This window comes from Odocoileus virginianus, chromosome 5 (assembly GCF_023699985.2).
Source record: "Odocoileus virginianus isolate 20LAN1187 ecotype Illinois chromosome 5, Ovbor_1.2, whole genome shotgun sequence".
Classification (NCBI taxonomy): domain Eukaryota; kingdom Metazoa; phylum Chordata; class Mammalia; order Artiodactyla; family Cervidae; genus Odocoileus; species Odocoileus virginianus.
This window is the reverse complement of record NC_069678.1, coordinates 72,230,590-72,251,754: the sequence shown is the minus strand read 5'-3', so window position 1 is coordinate 72,251,754 and position 21,165 is coordinate 72,230,590.

Here is a 21,165-nt window from a genome sequence, read left to right as displayed (position 1 = left end):
CAGTTTTGGAAAGTTATACTTCTCTAAGAACTTGTCCATTTCTTCCGAGTTGTCCATTTTATTGGCATAGAGCTGCTGGTAGTAGTCTCTTATGATCCTTTGTATTTCAGTGTTGTCTGTTGTGATCTCTCCATTTTCGTTTCTAATTTTGTTAATTTGGTTGTTCTCCCTTTGTTTCTTAATGAGTCTTGCTAGTGGTTTGTCAATTTTGTTTATTTTTTCAAAAAACCAGCTTTTAGCTTTGTTGAGTTTTGCTATGGTCTCTTTTGCTTCTTTTGCATTTATTTCTGCCCTAATTTTTAAGATTTCTTTCCTTCTACTAACCCTGGGGTTCTTCATTTCTTCCTTCTCTAGTTGCTTTAGGTGTAGAGTTAGGTTATTTATTTGACTTTTTTCTTGTTTCTTGAGGTAGGCCTGTAATGCTATGAATCTTCCCCTTAGCACTGCTTTTACAGTGTCCCATAGGTTTTGGGTTGTTGTGTTTTCATTTTCATTCATTTCTATGCATATTTTTATTTCTTTTTTGATTTCTTCTATGATTTGTTGGTTATTCAGAAGCGTGTTGTTTAGCCTCCATATGTTTGAATTTTTAATAATTTTTTTTCCCTGTAATTGAGATCTAATCTTACTGCACTGTGGTCAGAAAAGATGACTGGAATGATTTCAGTTTTTTTGAATTTACCAAGACTAGATTTATGGCCCAGGATGTGATCTATTCTGGAGAAGGTTCTGTGTGCACTTGAGAAAAAGGTGAAGTTGACTGTTTTGGGGTGAAACGTCCTATAGATGTCAATTAGGTCTAGCTGGTCCATTGTGTCCTTTAAAGTTTGTGTTTCCTCGTTCATTTTCTGTTTAGTTGATCTATCCATAGTTGTGAGTGGGGTATTAAAGTCTCCTACTATTATTGTGTTACTATTAATTGCCTCTTTCATACTCGTTAGCGTTTGCCTTACATATTGCGGTGCTCCTATGTTGGGTGCATATATATTTATAATTGTTATATCTACTTGGATTGATCCTTTGATCATTATGTAGTGTCCATCTTTGTCTCTTTTCACAGCCTTTATTTGAAAGTCTATTTTATCTGATATGAGTATTGAGACTCCTGCTTTCTTTTGGTCTCCGTTTGCGTGGAATGTTTTTTTCCAGCCCTTCACTTTTAGTCTGTATGTGTCCCTTGTTTTGAGGTGGGTTTCTTGTAGACAGCATATATAGGGGTCTTGCTTTTGTATCCATTCAGCCAGCCTTTGTCTTTTGGTTGGGGCATTCAACCCATTTACATTTAAGGTAATTATTGATAGGTATGGTCCTGTTGCCATTTATTTTGTTGTTTGGGGTTCACATTTATACCACCTTTCTCTGTTTCCTGTCTAGAGAAGATCCTTTAGTGTTTGTTGAAGAGCTGGTTTGGTGGTGCTGAATTCTCTCAGCTTTTGCTTGTCTGTAAAGCTTTTGAGTTCTCCTTCATATCTGAATGAGATCCTTGCTTGGTACAGTAATCTAGGTTGTAGGTTATTCTCTTTCATCACTCCAAATATGTCCTGCCATTCCTTTCTGGCCTGAAGGGTTTCTATTGATAGATCAGCTGTTATCCTTATGGGAATCCCTTTGTGTGTTATTTGTTGTTTCTCCCTTGCTGCTTTTAATATTTGTTCTTTGTGTTTGATCTTTGTTAATTTGATTAATATGTGTCTTGGGGTGTTTCGCCTTGGGTTTATCCTGTTTGGGACTCTCTGGGTTTCTTGGACTTGGGTGGCTATTTCCTTCCCCATTTTAGGGAAATTTTCAGCTACTATCTCCTCGAGTAACTTCTCATGGCCTTTCTTTTTGTCTTCTTCTTCTGAGACTCCTATGATTCGAATGTTGGGGCGTTTCACATTGTCCCAGAGGTCCCTGAGGTTGTCCTCATTTCTTTTGATTCTTTTTTCTTTTTTCCTCTCTGCTTCATTTATTTCCACCATTTTATCTTCTAACTCACTTATCCTATCTTCTGTCTCTGTTATTCTACTCCTGGTTCCCTCCAGAGTGTTTTTTATCTCATTTATTGCATTATTCATTTTTAATTGACTCTTTTTTATTTCTTCTAGGTCCTTGTTAAACATTTCTTGCATCTTCTCAATCTTTGTCTCCAGGCTATTTATTTGTAACTGCATTTTGTTTCCAAGATTTTGGATCATTTTTATTATCATTATTCTAAATTCTTTTTCAGGTAGATTCCCTATTTCCTCCTCTTTTGTTTGACTTGGTGGGCATTTTTCATGTTCCTTTACCTGTTGGGTATTTCTCTGCCTTTTCATCTTGTTTATATTGCTGTGTCTGGAGTGGGCTTTCTGTATTCTTGTGGTCTGTGGTTTCTTTTTATTGTGGAGGTTTCACCCAGTGGGTGGGGATGGACAATTGGTTTGTCAAGGTTTCCTGGTTAGGGAAGTTTGTGTCAGTGTTCTGGTGCATGGAATTGGATTTCTTCTCTCTGGAGTGCAATGGAGTGTCCAGTAATGAGTTTTGCGATGGGTCTGTGTGTTAGGTGTGACTTTGGAGAGCCTGTATGTTGACACTCAGGTCTATGTTCCTGTGTTGCTGAAGAATTTGCGTGGTATGTCTTGTACTGGAGCTTATTGGCTCTTGGGTGGTGGTTGGTTTTGGTGTAGGTATGGAGGCTTTTGGATGGTCTCTTATTACTTAATGTTCCATGTAGTCATGAGTTTTATGATGGTCTCAGGTTTTGGGCTTAAGTCTCCTGCCTCTGGATTTCAGTTTTATTCTTCCAGTAGTCTCAAGACTTCTCCAACTATACAGCACTGATAATAAAACTTCTAGGTTAATGGTGAAAAGATTCTCCACTGTGAGGGACAACCAGAGAGGTTCAAAGAGTTACATGAAGAAGAGGAGAGGGAGGAGGGAGATAGAGATGAGCAGGAGGAGAAAAAGGGGGACTCAGGAGGAGAGAGACAGATCTACGCAGTTATCTGTTCCCAAAGTGTTCTCCGTAGCCCAGACACCCACAAAGATTCACAGAGTTGGATTGGGAAGAGAAGGGGAAAGGAGGAAATAGAGGTGTTCTGAGGTAGAACACAGAGAGTCAAAAGTGGGAGAGTAATCACCACACTATAGAATAGAAATGGGAACTGAATATTGGATTCTTAAATGTCCAAAATTTATATCACATACTGAAAAACAAAGATTAAAAATCTAGTGTAGAGGTTAGACTCTTTGAAATACAATATTTAAAAACAAAAACAAAAACACACAAAAAAGTTAGAAATGTATATGAAGTTCGGTTTAAAAATAGGGTTTTTCTCTCTCTCTCTTTTTTTTTTTTTTGGCAAGGTTATAGTGAAACGAAAATGAAAATTAAGGAATAATAGAGGAGTATTAGAGGACTTTAAAAGGAAATAGGAGAGAAAAACAAGAAAAAGAAAAAAAAGAAAACAAAATTTTTTTCCCTAATTAAAAAAATCGTAAAAATATATGAAAATGAAAGTTGAGGAGTAATGGGGGAGTAATAGGGAATTTTAAAAGAAAATAAAAGAGAAAAAATAAAAAATTTTTAAAAAATTTAAAAATAGGAAAGAAAAAAAATTTTTTTTAATTAAAAAAATATATATATACATATATATCTAGGAATTTCTCTGGAGTTGTTGCGGTCAGCGTAGGCTCAGTTCAATTTCAGACAGCTCCTCTTTCCAGCTTACACTTCTCGATATCTATAGGCCCCTTCCGGTGTAGTTGGTGTTACCTTCAGGGATTTTAATCTGTTGCACCGGTCCTTTCTGAAGCGGTTCCCTTTGTTTATTTGGCTTCTGTTTGCCGTCTCTTTGGTGTCTAATTTCCGCCCTGACACAGGCGGGCGGAGGTGATCTCTTATTTAGGTTCTCTAGTTCAGTTCAGTCCTGCTACGGGGAGGGCGGGGCGCTGCAGACAGATACCGCTCTGTGTGGATAGCACTCACCGTGTTCCGGTCACACTGGGTTTGCCCCGCTCACGGGCGTCAGTGCTTTCCCCGTCTACACTGCTCAGGCTCCCGGCTGCTCTATATGGAGCGGGCCCTGTGTTGAGTGTGGTTCCAGTTTTCGGGTACTCCACAAAAGTGCAGATTCGGTTGCGCCTGCGTTTTGTGCCTTCCCCGGCCTGAGCGGTTCAGGCAGCCAGAGGCTTGGGCGCACTCTCCCCGGGTGCGGCGCGCCTTTTCCCTCCGCGGCGAGCGGCTCAGGCAGCCAGAGGCTTGGGCGCAATCTCCCCGGGTACGGCGCGCTTTTTCCCTCCGCGGCCCCAGCGCGCGCCGCCAGTCGGGTCTCAGGAAGTCTTTAGATAGGAACCGGGGGCCTGTTTGCAGTGTGGGAGGGGGTGGCTTCTCAGGGGCTGAGTTTGCCCTTTTCCCCTCCCCCCTGCCTCCTACCTCCAGCGGGGATGGGCCGGCTCTTCTCTGGAGTTTCTCAGTCCCTTTGTTTTGCGAACCGCCGGCAGTGTGTTTGGGCTGGTTAATTTTGACCCTTGCTATCCCACAGTTTAAAAAAGCTCCCTCCGATTGCTCTCAGGGTCTTCGGGCTGGTCCTTACCCTAAGCAATGCCGCCCGCTCCTCTCCGTTCCGCCCCGCTTGTTGCTGGCGGGTACGGGCGTCTGGGGTACTTTTCTGCTGGGAGTTGCTTTTAGGCACGTAATCTGTGGGCCTTGTTTAATTTTTCCTCCGAGTCAGATTGCCGAAAACTTCCCCCAGTCCCGCCAGTGCGATGGTTTCCTGGTGATTGGAAACTTCCTCTATTAAGACTCCCTTCCCGTGACGGGTCTCCGTCCGTATCTCTTTTGACTCCCTTTTTATCTTTTATATTTTGTCCTACCTCCCTTCGAAGACAATGGGCTGCTTTTCTGGGTGCCTGATGTCCTCTGCTAGTGATCAGAAGTTGTTTTGTGAAATTTGCTCAGCGTTCAAATGTTCTTTCGATGAATTTGTAGGGGAGAAAGTGGTCTCCCCGTCCTATTCCTCCGCCATCTTGGCTCCTCCTCCCATATAAAATTTCATATGGGCTCAGATGAGCTTCCCAGATGGTACTAGTGTAAAGAACCCAAAGTTTGATCTCTGGGTTGGGAAGATCCCCTGGAGAAGGGCATGGCAACCCACTCCAGTATTCTTGCCTGGAGAGTCCCATGGACAGAGGAGCCTGGGGGGCTACAGTCCATGGGGTCACACAGAATCGGCTGTGACTGAAGTGACTTAGCACACATGCATGCATGGGCTTAAATGGATCTTAGATGTGGGGGTTATTCGGGTCCTCAAGAGGGTGATGGGAAGAAGAGCAACCCATTGAGTTTGATGAGTTTCCACAGCCAGCTTAGTTAAATACCTTTGGAGAGTCTGATTAGCTCTTTCCATCTTCCCAGATGCCTGAGGGTGCTAGGCTGAATGGAGGGAGTATTTAATTTGTAAAACTTCACTTGTGCCCTGAGTTAAACTGGAAATAAAAGCAGGCCCATTGTCAGATTGCGGAGACTGTGGAAGTCCAAATCTAGGTATAACGTGTTCCACTAAGGCCACAGTGACTTCTGATCCTCTGTCTTAGCTGGAAATGCCTCTATCCAGCCTGTGAACGTTTCTACCATGCCTAAGAGATATTTGTAACCCTTGCAAGTGGGCATGTGAGTGAAGTCTATTTGCCAGTCTTCCCCTAGTTGATTCCACCACCTCTGGACTGATTGAAGTAATGCAGGAGGCCTTACAGCCCCCCACCTCCCCCACCGCCCCACCCTATGTTAAGCTGGTGACAGACTGGGCAAGCCTGTGATACAGACTGGAAGGTCGAGAGGATTCCTTTTCCAGAGAAGACAGTAGCAGTTAATTTAAAGAGAGATTAGGCCTCTAGATGGGTGGACTGGTGGATGTTTGAAACCTTCCACTGAGATGCTTCTGGTAGGAGGAACTTATCATCTGGGCATTTTAACCATCCTTCAGGAGTTAAGGGGAATCCTCCCTGTTTTTTCCCTTCCTCCAGTTCTAGATTAGAACATTGGGGTGGGGTGACACTTAGATTTGGAATCACGGGAGCTTGTAAGTTTCTTTGAGCGGCCTTCCTAGCTTCTCTGTCTGCGTTTGCCTTGCTGTTGCCCTTGGTTACTTCTGAGGAGTCCGGTTTATGTGCCTTGCAGTGAAGGATGGCTACTTCTTTAGGGAGTTTGATTGCCTCTAGCAAGTTTAACCCTTCTATCCCGTGTTTAATTGGGGTATTATGTGTTGTCAGGAGTCCCCTTTCCTTCCACATGGCAGCATGATCATGGACTACATGGAAGGCATAGGCTGAGTCTGTGTAAAAATATTGTCGGAGCCCCTTCCCCAGCTCTAAGTCTCTGGTTATGGCAGAGTTCTGCTTTTAGGGCAGAAGTGGTGGCCGCATAAAGTGTGCCAGACTCTATTAGTTTTTCTCCACTGACTGTGGCATAGACTGAGATTCTGTATTCCTCTTTCATGAAACTACTGCCATCTGTGAACCATTCCGCATCCGGATTGGGCAAAGGCCTATTTCAGAGATGTGTTTTCACAGTGTAATTTTGTTCTAATGTTCTAGGCAAGGGTGTAATAGTGGAGCCCTGGTATATGTGTTAGGCAGAAATGCTGCAGGGTTTAATGTGGTGGCAGGGTCTAATTGAGATCCAGAGCCTTCCACAAAGAAAGCTTGGTATTTCTAAATTCTGCTGTCTGAAACCCAGGGGTATGCTTTGGAATTCAGAACATCTAGAAGCTGATGAGGAGAAGGCAATGGCACCCCACTCCAGTACTCTTGCCTGGAAAATCCTATGGATGGAGGAGCCTGGTAGGCTGCAGTCCATGGGGTCACTAGGAGTCAGACACGACTGAGCGACTTCACTTTCACTTTTCACTTTCATGCATTGGAGAAAGAAATGGCAACCCACTCCAGTGTTCTTGCCTGGAGAATCCCAGCGGCAGCGGAGCCTGGTGGGCTGCTGTCTATGGGGTCGCACAGAGTCGGACACAACTGAAGTGATTTAGCAGCAGCAGCAGCAGAACCTGATGAGGGGTATAGACTGTAAGGGGCTGTCCCAAAGTGAGTTTGGAAGCTTCCTCTGTTAACAGTGTGGCAGCGACTAGGGCTCTGAGACAGGGAGGCCATTCCTGGGATGTTATATCTGAACTTTTAGATAAATGTGACACAGGATACTGGGATGGTCCCAGATATTGGGCTATTTCTTTCCTTTCATGGCTGAAGAGGGAAAAGGGCTTGGCTAAATCTGGCAGGCCTAAAGCTGGGACAGTGACAAGGGCTTCTTTCCTTTGTCTAAAAGCTGTTTCCATTTCAGCAGTCCACTCTAGAGGGAGGTCTTCTGGTCCTTTAAGGGCCTCATAGGGTGGGTTTGCTAACAGGCCATAGGTTGGGATCCAAATTCTGCAAAAGCTGGCCATTGCCAGAAAAGTTATGAATTGCTGTTTAGTATAATTGCTGTTTAGTGGCTGGGAGGGCCATGTCTAGGATTAGAGACTTCTGGTGTGGGGCAATACTTGTTTTTGCTGGAATTCATATTAACTTCAGCAAAGTGACCCATTGGAAGGAAATCTGACCCTTTGCTGGGGGTACTTGGTATCCTCATTCTTTTAAGTGTTTGAGACTAAAATGGTGTTGTTATCTGAGGTTTGTTTATCTGGGCTACAGGTCAGGAGCTCATCCAGCTGTTGGAGCCAGCAGCTTTTGCCTTCCAACTGTAAAGAGGAAAGGTCCTTTGCTAGTTCCTGGCCAAATAAGTGAGGACTGTCTCTGAACACCTGGGGCAGCACTGTCCATGTGACTTGTTGAGAGTCTGTTGAGTGTCTTGGTCATTCCATTCAAAGGCAAATAGGAATTGAGATCAGGATGAACTGGAATACAGAAAAAAAGCATCTTTTTTTCTAGGACTGTATACCATTGAGTTCCCAGTGGAATTTGACTCAGGAGTTCCTAAGGGTTTGAAACTGTAGGGTGAATGGGGAATCACAGCCTGGTTGATTGCCCTCAGATCTTGGACTAAATGGTATGTGTCATCAGACTTTCTAGCTGCCAGCATCGGGGTATTGCATGGGGGAATTGCAAGAAGATAAAATGCTGTTTTTGAGAAATTTAGAAATTAATAGCTGTAGCCTCTTTAAAGCTTCTTTCTTAAGAGGGTATTGTGGGACCCTGGGAAAGGTACTGGGAGGCATTGGTAGACCTGCCAGGAGTAGAGGCGTCCCATACTGTTGGAGGTACCTGATGGTAATATGGGGTGGAATACTGTCTGGAATGGATTCAGTGTTTAGAGCCATAGTTATTGGAATGAAAGATAGGGTGGCTTTGAGTCTCGTTAGAAGGTCTCTGCCTAACAAAGGAGTGAGACAAGCCGGAAGAACTAAAAAGGAATGTGAGAACAGGATATTTTCAAGGTAACATGGCAGTGCGGGTGTAAAACGGCCAAGGCTAAGTTGTCCATTTAATCCATTTAGGAGGATCGGGGAATAGCGAGTGGGACCAAGGAAGAAAGTTACAACTGAATAAGTAGCTTCTGTGTCGATCAGGAAAGTTATAGAGGCCCCTGTCACATCCAGGGTTACCCAGGACTCCTCTGGTCTTATGGGGACCTTTGGGGCCTGAACATTGAGCCCCAGGCATCGTCAATCGTCTACTTCCAAAAAATCAAGACCCAGGAGACTGTCTGGCTCCTTTCCTGGAATCAATGATCACTGATGGTGGCAGTGGGGTCTGAACTTTGTCTGAGGCATTGGATCCTGTCTTGCCTTTGACACTGGGAATCTTGGGAGTCGGCCCACACGCTTGAGGGTGGAAAGGACAGCTCTGTTTCCAGTGGCCACCTGCTAGCAAATAGGGCAAGGAGTACTGGGTGGTGGAATGGAGCAGTTTATTGAGTGTACCCAGGCTGCTGTCTATGGGGCCGCACAGAGTCGGACACAACAAAAGTGACCTACCAGCAGCAGCAGCAGCAGCCTGACCACACTGGAAACAGGTCATTGACAGCCTCTGGCCAGTAGAGGGCGCTCCCGGATTAGCCTGTCATGAGCGGGGTGCGGAAAGAGCAAGAGTCATCTGCTGAGCATGCCTTTTATTTTTTTCTTCCTCTCTCTGTTCCTTCCTAGTCCTGCATGTTTCCTGCCTATTGTTAAAGACCGTAAAGGCCGTGTCAAGTAGTACAAGAAATGGTGCCTGGAGAACTTGGTCTAGTTTTTTCAGTTTTAGTCTAATGTCTGGGGCTAACTGGCTTATGAAATGAACTACAAGAATAGCCTTTCCATCATTAGTTTATGGGTCTAGCTATGCCTGGAAAAGGGTAGGGTTTTCAGAGGAGTCCTGAGTAAATAACTTCCCTAAGGTGAAAGTGAAAGTTGCTCAGTTGTGTCCGACTTTGCAACCCCATGAACTATACAGTCCATGGAATTCTCCAGGCCAGAATACTGGAGTGGGTAGCCTTTCCCTTCTCCAGGGGATCTTCCCAACCCAGGGATTGAACCCAGGTCAGATTCTTTACCCAGAGAAGGCAATGGCAACCCACTCCAGTACTCTTGCCTGGAGAATCCCAGGGATGGCGGAGCCTGGTGGGCTGCCGTCTATGGGGTCGCACAGAGTCAGACACGACTGAAGCGACTTAGCAGCACCAGCAGATTCTTTACCAGCTGAGCCACAAAGGAAGCCCAAATAACTTCCTCAAGCTTGCTGTAATTAACAGGTTCGATGACTGCTTTTCTCATGCCCTCTAGTGGTGGGTGATCAAGTTCGGTTCAGTTCAGTTCAGTCGCTCAATCGTGTCCAACTCTTTGCAACCCCAAAGACTGCAGTATGCCAGGCCTCCCTGTCCATCACCAACTCCCGGAGTTTATTCAAACTCATGTCCATTGAGTTGGTGATGTCATCCAACCAACTTATCCTGTCGTCCTCTTCTCCTCCCGCCTTCAATCTTTCCCAGCATCAAGGTCTTTTCAAATGAGTTAGTTCTTTGCATCAGGTGGCCAAAGTACTGGAGTTTCAGCTTCAGCATCAGTCCTTCCAATGAATATTCAGGACTGATTTCCTTTAGGATGGACTGGTTGGACTGGACTGGACTGGACTCCTTGCTTTCCAAAGGATTCTCAAGAGTCTTCTCCAACACCACAGTTCAAAAGCATCTATTCTTCAGCGCTCATCTTTCTTTATGGTGCAACTCTCACATCCATACATGACTACTGGAAAAACCATAGCCTTGACTAGACAGACCTTTGTTGGCAAAGTAAGGTCTCTGCTTTTTAATAAGCTGTCTAGGTTGGCCATAACTTTTCTTCCAAGGAGCAAGCGTCTTTTAATTTCATGGCTGCAGTCACCATCTGCAGTGATTTTGGATCTCCCCCAAAATAAAGTCTCTCACTGTTTTCATTGTTTCCATCTATTTGCCATGAAGTGATGGGACCAGATGCCATGATCTTAGTTTTCTGAATGTTGAGCTTTAAACCAACTTTTTCACTCTCCTCTTTCACTTTCAAAGTCTCTTTAGTTCTTCTTCACTTTCTGCCATAAGGGTGGTATCATCTGCATATCTGAGGTTATTGATATTTCTCCTGCAATCTTGATTTAAGCTTGTGCTTCATACAGTCCAGAATTTCTCATGATGTACTCTGCATATAAGTTAAATAAGCAGTGTGATAATATATAGCCTTAATGTACTCCTTTCCTACATGATCATGTAGTTCCTCCTAGTTCATCTCCCTGCTGGCCCCTAATCATTTGCCTGGTATCTATGTCCAGGATATGCTCTTGGGACTGCAAATGCCCCTGCTGGATTTTCACTGGGATTTTGAGCATGCCCCTCACCTGCCCACGTTTGGGCCAAGGCCCAGATCCTGGCCTTTTCTTCCTGTGTACAGCAAGCAGTTAGAATTATATGAATGTCCTTCCAGGTTAGGTCAAAAGCTATGGTAAGAGCCTGAAATTCCTTAATGAAAGTGGTGGGGTCCTGACTGAAGGAACCTGATTTGCTTTGAATATGTGAGATGTTAGACATGGGAAACAGAGCATGGACTCTGATGATGCTCATGTCTCCATCTGCTACTTCTTTTTTTTGTTTGTTTGTTTGGTGTTTTTTTTGCTACTTCTTTTAAGGGAAGTGTGTTAGAATCTGTTTCCTAGCATTGTGCAGTCTTTGATCTTGAATGAGGAAGGGAGTGGGGCTTTCACAATGATAAGGGGGTGGCTGTTGAGGAGCTATGGGGTGCTGTGTGGGTTAGGGTTGTAGTGGAGTTGGACAAGAAAGGTCAAGGAGTGGGTCGTCTAAAAGATGTGATGGAGGGGGAGATACAGAAGATTTAGGGGGTAGGGCATCAACAGAAAGATACAGGTGGTATGAGTCCCTCAGATCTGAATTCTGACCTAGTGCCATAAAGGTTTGAATGTAAAGAATGGCAAAAGATATCAAGTTGGAGGTCTGTGTTATAATTTAGTGTGCCATTAAGAGGTCATTTTTATGGTTCCCCATTTTGTACTGACTCCCAAGTTTTGTTGTAAAAGAATAGGAGCCTCTTCTTAACAAATTTTTCCACTTTATGAGATTACAGCCTAGAAGTGAGTCTGAGGGAGGTTCTCGAGACATACTTGAGCCCATTTTTAAAATGGGGGTTAAAAAAAATTTTAATAAAAAAATAAATTAATAGAATGGGGGTACTGAGAGTTCACTGGCCACAGAAGGCATCCCAATGAACTCTCTGCATTGCCAGGACACAGTGCAGCTAACAGCACAGATAGCCAACCATCCCAACAATCGCATCTAACAATGAGAGGTGAGATGTGAGCTTGTGACACAGAATGGCACAAACCATATGTTTAGGCACGTCTAGTCCTCCCAGGTGGCACAGTTGGTAAAGAATCTGCCTGCCAGTGCAGGAGACTCAGGTTCAATCCCTGGGTAGGGAAGATCCCCTGGAATAGGAAATGGCAACCCACTCCAGTATTCTTGCTTGGAAAATTCCATGGACAGAGGATTCTGGTGGGCTATAGTCCATGCGATTGCAAAGAGTCAGACACTACTGAGCAAGCATGCATAATAACAAAAGTAACAAAAACAAAGAAACAGTTCCAACATATTTTCAGAATTGACTTTTCCCCCCAACAAAAGCATTCCTTCTGGTCTTTTTTTCTTTCTTTCTTTTTTTGGCTCTACTTTGTGGCATGTGGGATCTTAGTACCCTGACCAGGGATTGAACACATGACCCCTGACTTGGGAGCTTGAAGTTTAACCAATGGACTGCCAGGTAAGTCCTGGAAGCATCCATTCTAGATGGATGGCATGGATGTTCTCTGGAAACCCTCCAGTGACAGGACCCATCACATTATAAAGAAGCCTGTCCCAATGTGACTCACCTCAGGTGCTAAGAAACTCCTAGACAAACCTTGATGGTCCCCGTTCTGCCCTCTTGAGCCACCAGAATGATTTTCCTTGTCTCCTGGCATTTGACAACACAGTTTACACTTGAGGGTGATGATTATAGCTCTCTTCTCGAGGTGAGCACAGTCACTGCTCATCACTGGTCTTCACATGGCTTGATCTCTAGTCCTTTCATCAGCTTGGTCACCCTCATGAGAAGGCCCTTTTATTCTTATTATTAACAACCATCATTTATCAAACACTTGATACTATGTGCCACACAATGCCAAGACACTGGCTTTTCAATTTCATCAATTATCATCTATCACAACATATTATCCTGTTTTTTATTTGTTTCCCAACCATTTACAAATGTAAAAACTATTCTCAGTTCCCAAGCTGTACAAATACAAGAGGTGGGCTGGATTGGCCCTATGGCACTCAGACTATTAATGGATGGTCAAGAATTGCTTTTCATCAGTGTCTGTGCTTCATGCTTTTGTTACTATCTGGAAAGTTTCCAAAACTTTTTCAAACCTTGTACACAATGATTTGTAATGATATTTGGGGCAATCTGGGAGGGCGTCCCTGGTAATTCAGCTGGTAAAGATTAAGCACAGCACACAGCACAGAGGCAATCTGGAAACTCAACTTGGGCAGACTGGTTTCAGGAATGTTTTTCTGGGGGAGATGACCCATGAGCTGAGTTTTGCAAGATGAGTTGAAAGTGCGGTGCAGGGATGAGGGGCTACAAACTAAAATGTGAAGCACCCCTGTACACGTAAGGAGCTAGAGATGGCTAGAAATAGGTGCTGGGGCAAGCACACAATGTGAAAAACTGAGACTTGATCATACAAGGTCTTGGAGACCAGGCAAAGGCTTTATTCCAAGGCTTTATGCATGTGTGCATGCTTGGCTGCTTCAGTTGTGTCAGTCTCTTTGCAGCCACATGGACTGTAGCCCACCAGGCTCCTATGTCCATGGGGATTCTCCAGGCAAGAATACTGGAGTGGGTTATCATACCTTCCTCTGGGGATCTTCCCAACCCAGGGATCAAACCCAAGTGTCCCACATCTCCTGCACTGTAGGCAGATTCTTTACCCACTGAGCCACTTGAGAAGACTATTATTCCAAAGCAGAGTCTTAATTTGAGATCTATAAACTGAGTTTCAGAAGGTCTACAAATCTCTTGAAGTTGCATGCAAAATTTTGTGAGGATATTTATTTTTCTAGGGACATCTTTGCCTTTGATCAAATTCTCTTAAGTTGCATGTGACTTCAACTTAAAAATCAGGTGAACGCTAAAATGAATGAGGAGCCATTGCAGTAGACCCTGTCGGTCAGGAGGCTACCTGCCTGGCTCGGTTTTCCCCCTGCAGGTATACACAGGGGAGGGCCCTTCACCGCCTGACCCCACTGCCTGGCCACAGTTGACTCGTCCGGGGGCCGGGGGTGGGGGGACACTCAAGTGAAGGTCCCTGGGATTTTTTTAACCTAGAACCAAAAGTGGTAGATGGTGTTGATGGTATTAGAGCCTAAGTCTTGGGAGTGGCAGGTGGCCATATTGCCCCATCCTGTGGAGGAAAGTAGCATAATTAGGAGAGAATGAAATAAAAATACCAAGAAAAGCAGAAGCACAAAACCTCAAGTGAGAATTTTGCTGGTACTCAAATCAAGGCACCTTGGCCTCCACTCTTGCGCTTTTCACAGTTGCTTGAGATGATCCAATGTCCTAACATTAAATTGATTCTTGCCTCACTTAAATCACATTGAATTTTGACAAACAAAATTATCTCAACAGAGGGGGATGACATGAACAGAGTTGAATGGAAACTCTGGCTGCCACAAAGGGGCTGAACTGGACAGAGGAGGCAGGGCCAGCAAGGAGGCTGATGCAGTGTCCCAGGGAGCAATGAGAGGCCTGGGGCAGAACTGGCAGTTTCAGTGTGGAGAGGAGAGGGATGGGAGATGATTCATATTTTCCAAGGCAGAATCAGCAGACATGGTTATTGATGAGCCATGGAGGGTGAAGGAGGAGAGGGGATGAGGATGGATGCTGGGACCTCAAGAAGATGGTTAGGTTATGGCCACATGGTGATTAAATCCAGGGCAGGGTGTCTGGGGCTTAGTGGGGACGTTCTGAGCTGCATATGAAGATTTATCTGCTTGGAAGTAGTAACTGAAGCCATTGCAGCAAACCAGGTTGTCTAGGACAATATAGAAAGGGCTGAAGCCTGCTCTGCTCAAGCCACTGTGGTCAGAGGCCATCTGGTCACCCAGAGGGTGAGGGTCACAGACCTCTGCCCGGGGATCTTGGAGTGTGAGGCTGGGCTATATATTCCTTCTCCAGGGTGGTGGTGGTGCCCTCCTCTGCAGGTAGTAGAGAAAAGGAAGCCCAGGCACACTTGATGAAAAAGCATGGGACCACACAGGTAGTGATGATCTGTGCCTTTTGGGAAGAAAGGGGGCCATCAGAGACATGGGCTTAAAGGGTGTGGAACAACAGGGCCAAAGGAGAGATCTAAGGTAGCAGAATATCCCTACCCAGCCCAAAGGGGTCAGAGAAGCAAGGGAGCAGGGTCGGTGTGCATGGGGCAATGTGTGGGTGGAACAAACAAGGACAGGTTGTGATGCCATTCTGGTTAATTCATCCCTCTGAGTTTCTCCATCTACGAAGCAGGAATAATGATTGCTTTTTCTGCAGAACAGGTACGGAAATTACAAATAGCCAATAGTTCAGGTATCCTTTGCTATCTGAATACTCGTGATGATGACCTACAAAACTGTTATGGAATATCTGCCTGATAACTTGGCTTGTGCACTGCTGACAGCATTTAAGTCATGGGTGAGCCCTAGTGAGAGTATGTGGTTGCACTCAAGTCCTGCTTCGGTCTTTTCTCCACAGAGCACACCCACTTAGAGCATTGTTCAAACATGCTGGGCATCATTGCTAGCATCTTCCTCACATTTTAAGTGAAAATACTTTCTAGGAAATGGAAAAACCTAGGACAAAAGTGGGTAGGCCTAAGTGGCTGCCTTCATTAGCAGGAAGAGCAGAAGTGACAGTGGTTGAGACTAGGGGCACATAAATGGAATGAACTTGGCCATGACCATGGCCTCTCAGCTGTGCCTGGATCAGGCAGGCAAAGTGACTGTGATTACAAGTGAGTGTGATCATGACACGAGCAGATGTATCATATTATTTAAAAATTCAATGAAGAGAGACAGTCCCCAGAGCTGTATAACTATAAGCCAAGGAAAAGCAAGCAGATGTCCACTGTGATTTATTGAAACGATTCATCTATGGCTTTAGGCACTGGGTCACAGCCATCCACTTTCTGAGCTTTAAGTGTCAAGACAAGAAGGGTATCCACTCGTTCCTTTGATGTGAATACACACTGACCTCAGGCAACCTTAACCTACCACTTACAGCTGCCTACTTCCCCTCTCACCTTGCAACTCACTCAGGTAACTTAGTAATCAATGTGTGACTTCCCTGGTGGTCCAGTGGTTAAGAATCTGCCTTTGCAATGCCAGGGACATGGGTTCAATCCTGATCTTGAAATTAAGATCCCACACGCCTCGGGGCAACCGAGCCCATGCTGCAACCACTGAGCCTGCATGATGGAACAAAGATCCCACATGCTACAGCTAAGACCTGACACAGCCAAATAAATCGTCAGTTGGTGTGGCTACTCACACTGGCTTATTTTATTATGTTGAATGGTTCTTGTACTGGAATCATTGAAATATATCATTTCCTTATAATTTACATTACATGCATGTTTATTGAAAGAAAAATATGTTGTTGTGTTGTTGTTTTTTAGTCACTAAGCTGTCTCTGACTCTTTGCAGCCCCATGAACTGTAGCCTGCTGGGCTCTTCTGTCTATGGGATTTTTCAGGCAAGAATACTGAAGTAGGCTGTCATTTCCTTCTCTAGGGGATCTTCCCAAGGGATCGAACTTGAGTCTCCTGCTTGGCAGGTGGATTCTTTACCACTGAGCCACCAGGGAAGCCCAAAAATTTGTATCCAATACTTTACAGGATCATTGTGTGTTAAGAACATCCAGTGAGGTCAGTGCTTCATGTTAAATAGAGGTTATATATGTCATGTTATGTAGTGATCCCATGATTTGTTAAATAGATGTTCAAGAGCGTTTTAGTGACATTCAGAGAACTGGTCTTTTATGGTGGGCTCTAAATACAGTATTAATTTTCCTTTTGAAAATAATGGAATATAAGCTCCCGCTTGCCAAGTTTTCTCCAGCTGTCAGGGGAGACACAGTGATTAAGGGGCCTTCAATTGTTCTGAGGAACAATCTGGAAGCTTCCAGAGTGATGAGAAGAGACAAACATATCTGAGAGTTGTTATTTAAATGATTTAAGGGACCTGTTCCCAGAGTCCCAGGAATGTCAAGGGCAGCGAGAGAGCAGATAAGCCACCCTCCCCATCTGACCTAACCCTGGGAAGGGACCAACCCAGGGTGGCAAGATGAACCAATGACTAAGGGAAGCCAGATCTCCTGCATCCAACATTGGTGCTTTTTTCCACCTCGCCAGACCAAAACTGACCTGGTCTAATCACCTCAATTACTGATGCGGAAACTGAGGTCAAAGAGAAGAATGACGTGACCAGGATTACTTCACAAGCTAATAACAGATTTGGAGTAAAATCAGAGAATTCAGGCCCGTCAGCAGCCTAAGCTACTGTCAAGGGCAAGCACTCATTTAACTGTTGATGAACCAGATCCAGAAAGGGTAGTGATTGTTTTGTTGCTGCTGGTGGTGTCCTCGTTTGGGTGAAGTCACTGAGCATTGACTACAGGAGAAAGGGCATCTTAGGGGGTAAATGGTGCTTTTGTTGGAATGGGCTGAGGGGGCGGTTCTTACGGGCATTGGTTGAGTGGGGTGGGGTTGGTGCAGAAGGAGGGATTTGAGGCACAAGATGGGGCTTTTCAGAAATGCTGGGCTATATACCCTGAAGAAACCATAATTGCAGCACTATTCACAAAGTTAGGACATGGAAGCAACCTAGATATCCTTTGAATGTGTCAGATGAGTGTATGCTCCTCAGTTTTTGTCTCACCACAACAAAGATTTGGAGTGATGGACATTAAAGCCCCCTCAGCGTGTTACAGCTCTCGGGTCTTGGACAGACCATGTTATAGCTCTCAGGTCTCAAACAGACCGTGTTATAGCTCTTAGATAAATCAGTGTTACGGCTCAGTGTTACAGCTCTATTTTATTTAGAAGATAGCAGGAAAATCCATCCTCGAGGCGTGAGGGCATGTTGACCCAAAGACGCGAAGAGAAGAGCACCCCAGCGCGCAGGAAAGAGAGAGAGAGAGAAGAGAGCTTTGGCTCCTCTTTTTATATGTTTCTCTCTCCCTGGGCCTGTCCTGTGTAAACTGGGCCAGCCAGGAGTGCTGTTTGTTTTACCTGAGGTTCTCACTCCGGTCCTCAGACCTTCCTTTGTTCTATTTTCAGGGGCTTTTCCCTTCCAGGTCTTTCAACCACCGCCATTCTGGACTTCTTTTCCCTATTCTAACTACCTAACAAATAGATAAGGAAGTTGTGATACATATAAACAATGGAACATTACTCAGTTATAAAAAGGAATGCATTTGAGTCAGTCCTAGAGCCTATTATATACAGAGTAAAATAAGTCAGAAAGAGAAAGGCCAATATCATATATTAACCCATATATATGGAATCTAGAGGGCTTCTTGGGTGGCTCAGTGGTTAAGAATCTACCTGCAATGCAGGAGACCCAGGTTCCATCCCTGGTTTGGGAAGATTGCCTGGGAGAAGGCATGGCAACCCACTCCAGTTCTCTTGCATGGAGAATCCCATGGACAGAGGAGCCTGTCAGGCCACAGTTCCTAGGGTCGCACAGACTGGGACATGACTGAAGTGACTAAGCAGTTGCAGCATGGAATCTAAGAAGATAGCACTGATGATCCCACTTGCAGTCAGCAAAGGAAACATAAAGAACAGACTTTTGGACAAGGTGGGGGATGGAGAGGGTGGGATGATTTAAGACTGAAACAGATATATTACCATATGTAAAATAGATAGCTAGTGGGAGTCTGCTGTATGATGCAGGGAACTCAAAGCCAGTACTCTGTGACAACTTAGAGGGGTGGGATGGGGAGGGAGGTGGGAGAGGGGTTCAAGAGAGAAGGGACATATGCATACCTGTGGCTGATTTACGTTGATGTATGGCATTACATCAATGTTTATACCACAACATTGCAAAGTAATTATTCGGTAATCAGAAAAAAAAAAAAAAAAAATGCTAGGCTAGAGGGAGACGATTCCGAAAGATCCTCTATAGACCTGCAAAGAAAGCACTGCATCTATGAACAGAGTCTAGGATTGCTATTAGACTTGGACGGGATTAGTAAATCCAATTCAGAGGAGGAGGGAGAAGAAGAGAGAATTAAGCCTCAGAATAGAGTCGAGAGCTTCAAAAGACTCCTGATTGTTTCTAGGTAGGGCAATGGAGACTGAGAGGGGACAAGAGACGGCCAAGGCCACGAGTCCGAGTCAGCCTCCCCCACCTCCCCCCGCTCTGTGAGGGCAGCTCTCTTCCCTCATGTCCCATCTCAGCACACAGAATCACGCTCCCCACCGACAAGACAGCTTGCGGTATCTTTCCCGGGATCTATGGGAACAGAGGGAACAGCTGGGTCTTTCCCAGAATCTGTCTCCTTTTAAGTGTCTATTCCCAGAGGCCAGCCCTCCATCCACAAACCTTTGTTTGGGTTCCCAGACCACATTTCCTCCCCTGACTGGCATGCATCTCCCCCACCCTTCAGGGCTGCTGGCCCAGCCTCAGCCTGCCCAGAACAGAGGCCCCAGAATAGCCCGGGGCTGGCTCGCTTGGGCAGAAAATGCCTTCCAAGGAAGCTGAGGCCTTGAGGTTCCAATCCTTTTCTTACCAACAGACAGCAGTTTCCTTTTTTAGAACATGAACTCAGAGGATGTGGCTCCCTGCCTCTTCGTGAATAGACTCTCTCCCAGGCACAGAATTCCAGGAACCCACGGGGCCGCCAGAGACAACGGCCTCTCAAGGTTGACTGCAAGGGGAGAGCGCGTCCCTTGTTGTGTAGCTGGAGCCGGCTCCAAGGGTCTGAAAACTTCATCCTGGCGCCAAGTCTGGCCCAACTCTGGACCCCCAACAGGAATCTTGAGGAGTTCCCACAACGCCATTCCTCTACCCTCAAATCATCCACACTTATTCATTCTGCCCTTCGTGCAACAAGTGTGCATCAAGCACCCACTATGTGCTAGCTTCTTTGAGGCAGTAAAACTTTTTGGACATATCAGATAAAACAGACAAAATCCCAGCTCTCAAGAAATCCATATTTTAAGAGGGCAATGGTTAAAAGAGACCTCTGCACATTCTTTTACATATATATATATATATGCATTTATTATAATATATACATACAAAATAGGTTTAAATAAACAGAGCAGGTTTAAACTTAGGTCCATCAAGCACCAAAGTTCTCTATCTCCTGTCTCTGGATATATACACATACACACACATATATATATTATATAATGTGTGTGTGTGTTAATTGCTCAGTTGTGTTCAACTCTTTGCAACCCCATGGACTCCTCTTTCCATGGAATTTTCCAGATAAGAATACTGGAGTGGGTAGCCATTTTGTTCTCCAGGGAATCTTTCCAACCAGCGACTGAACCCGGGTCTCCCACATTGCAGGCGGATTCTTTACCACCTGAGCCACCAGGAAAGTCCTATATTATATAATACAGATCATATTATATAATATATATAATAAATTTATATAATATATAATAATTATATAATAAATATATCCTGCTTCTAGATATATATAATAATTATATCATATAAACATATAATAAATATTACATATCACTATATATTTATATAAATAATATGAATACTAATATATATAATTATATATATATAATATATATCCAGAGGCTTTGGTGTTTTTTATATATATATATATAGAGAGAGAGAGAGAGAGAGCTTTGGTGTTAGGTGAACCTGAGTTTAAACCTGCTCTGTTCTCTGATCTTGGGTGGCCGTTTTAACTTCTCTGAACCTCAGCTTCCTTGATGCTAAAGTGGAGATAAAAAGATAAGAAGTCCTGTGGAGGCTTGGGAGAGGCACCACATAATTCTCCTTTGGAACACTGAGGAGACGTCCCCCAGAGAAGGGAACCTGTGACCTGTCTTAAGGGAAGTGTGTGAGTTGACTGGGTGAAGATGGTAAAACGGGAGGGCCTTTGTAGCAAAGGTGTGGCATTGCGTTTGGGACACGGGGGACAGCAGTTCAGGAGTGGCATGAGAGGAGTGCAGGCAGTGAAGCTGGTGTCATTATTCTGAGGGCAGCGGGAGGCACTGAAAGGTTCAGGTAGGTGAGTCACACTGATCGGGGTGCTGGTCTGGAAGCTCAAGCTGGTACATGATAGAGGGCAGGCAGCCTGGAGGCAGAGAGGCCAGTGAGAGGTGGGGAGCAGCAGCCCAGGCCTCCTCTCCACTGAGGAGAGGAAAAATACATGTGGGTGTGGAAGACTCAGACAGATGTGGACTTCAGCACTTCCTCTGCCACTCCCAACTCCCAGCCCCCCACTTATTAGCTGTGTGACCCTCATTTCAGTTCAGTTCAATTGCTCAGTCATGTCCGACTCTTTGCGACTTCATGGACTGCAGCGTGCCAGGCCTCCCTGTCCATCACCAACTCCCTGAGTTTATTCAAACTCATGTCCATTCAGTCGGTGATGCCATCCAACCATCTCATCCTCTGTC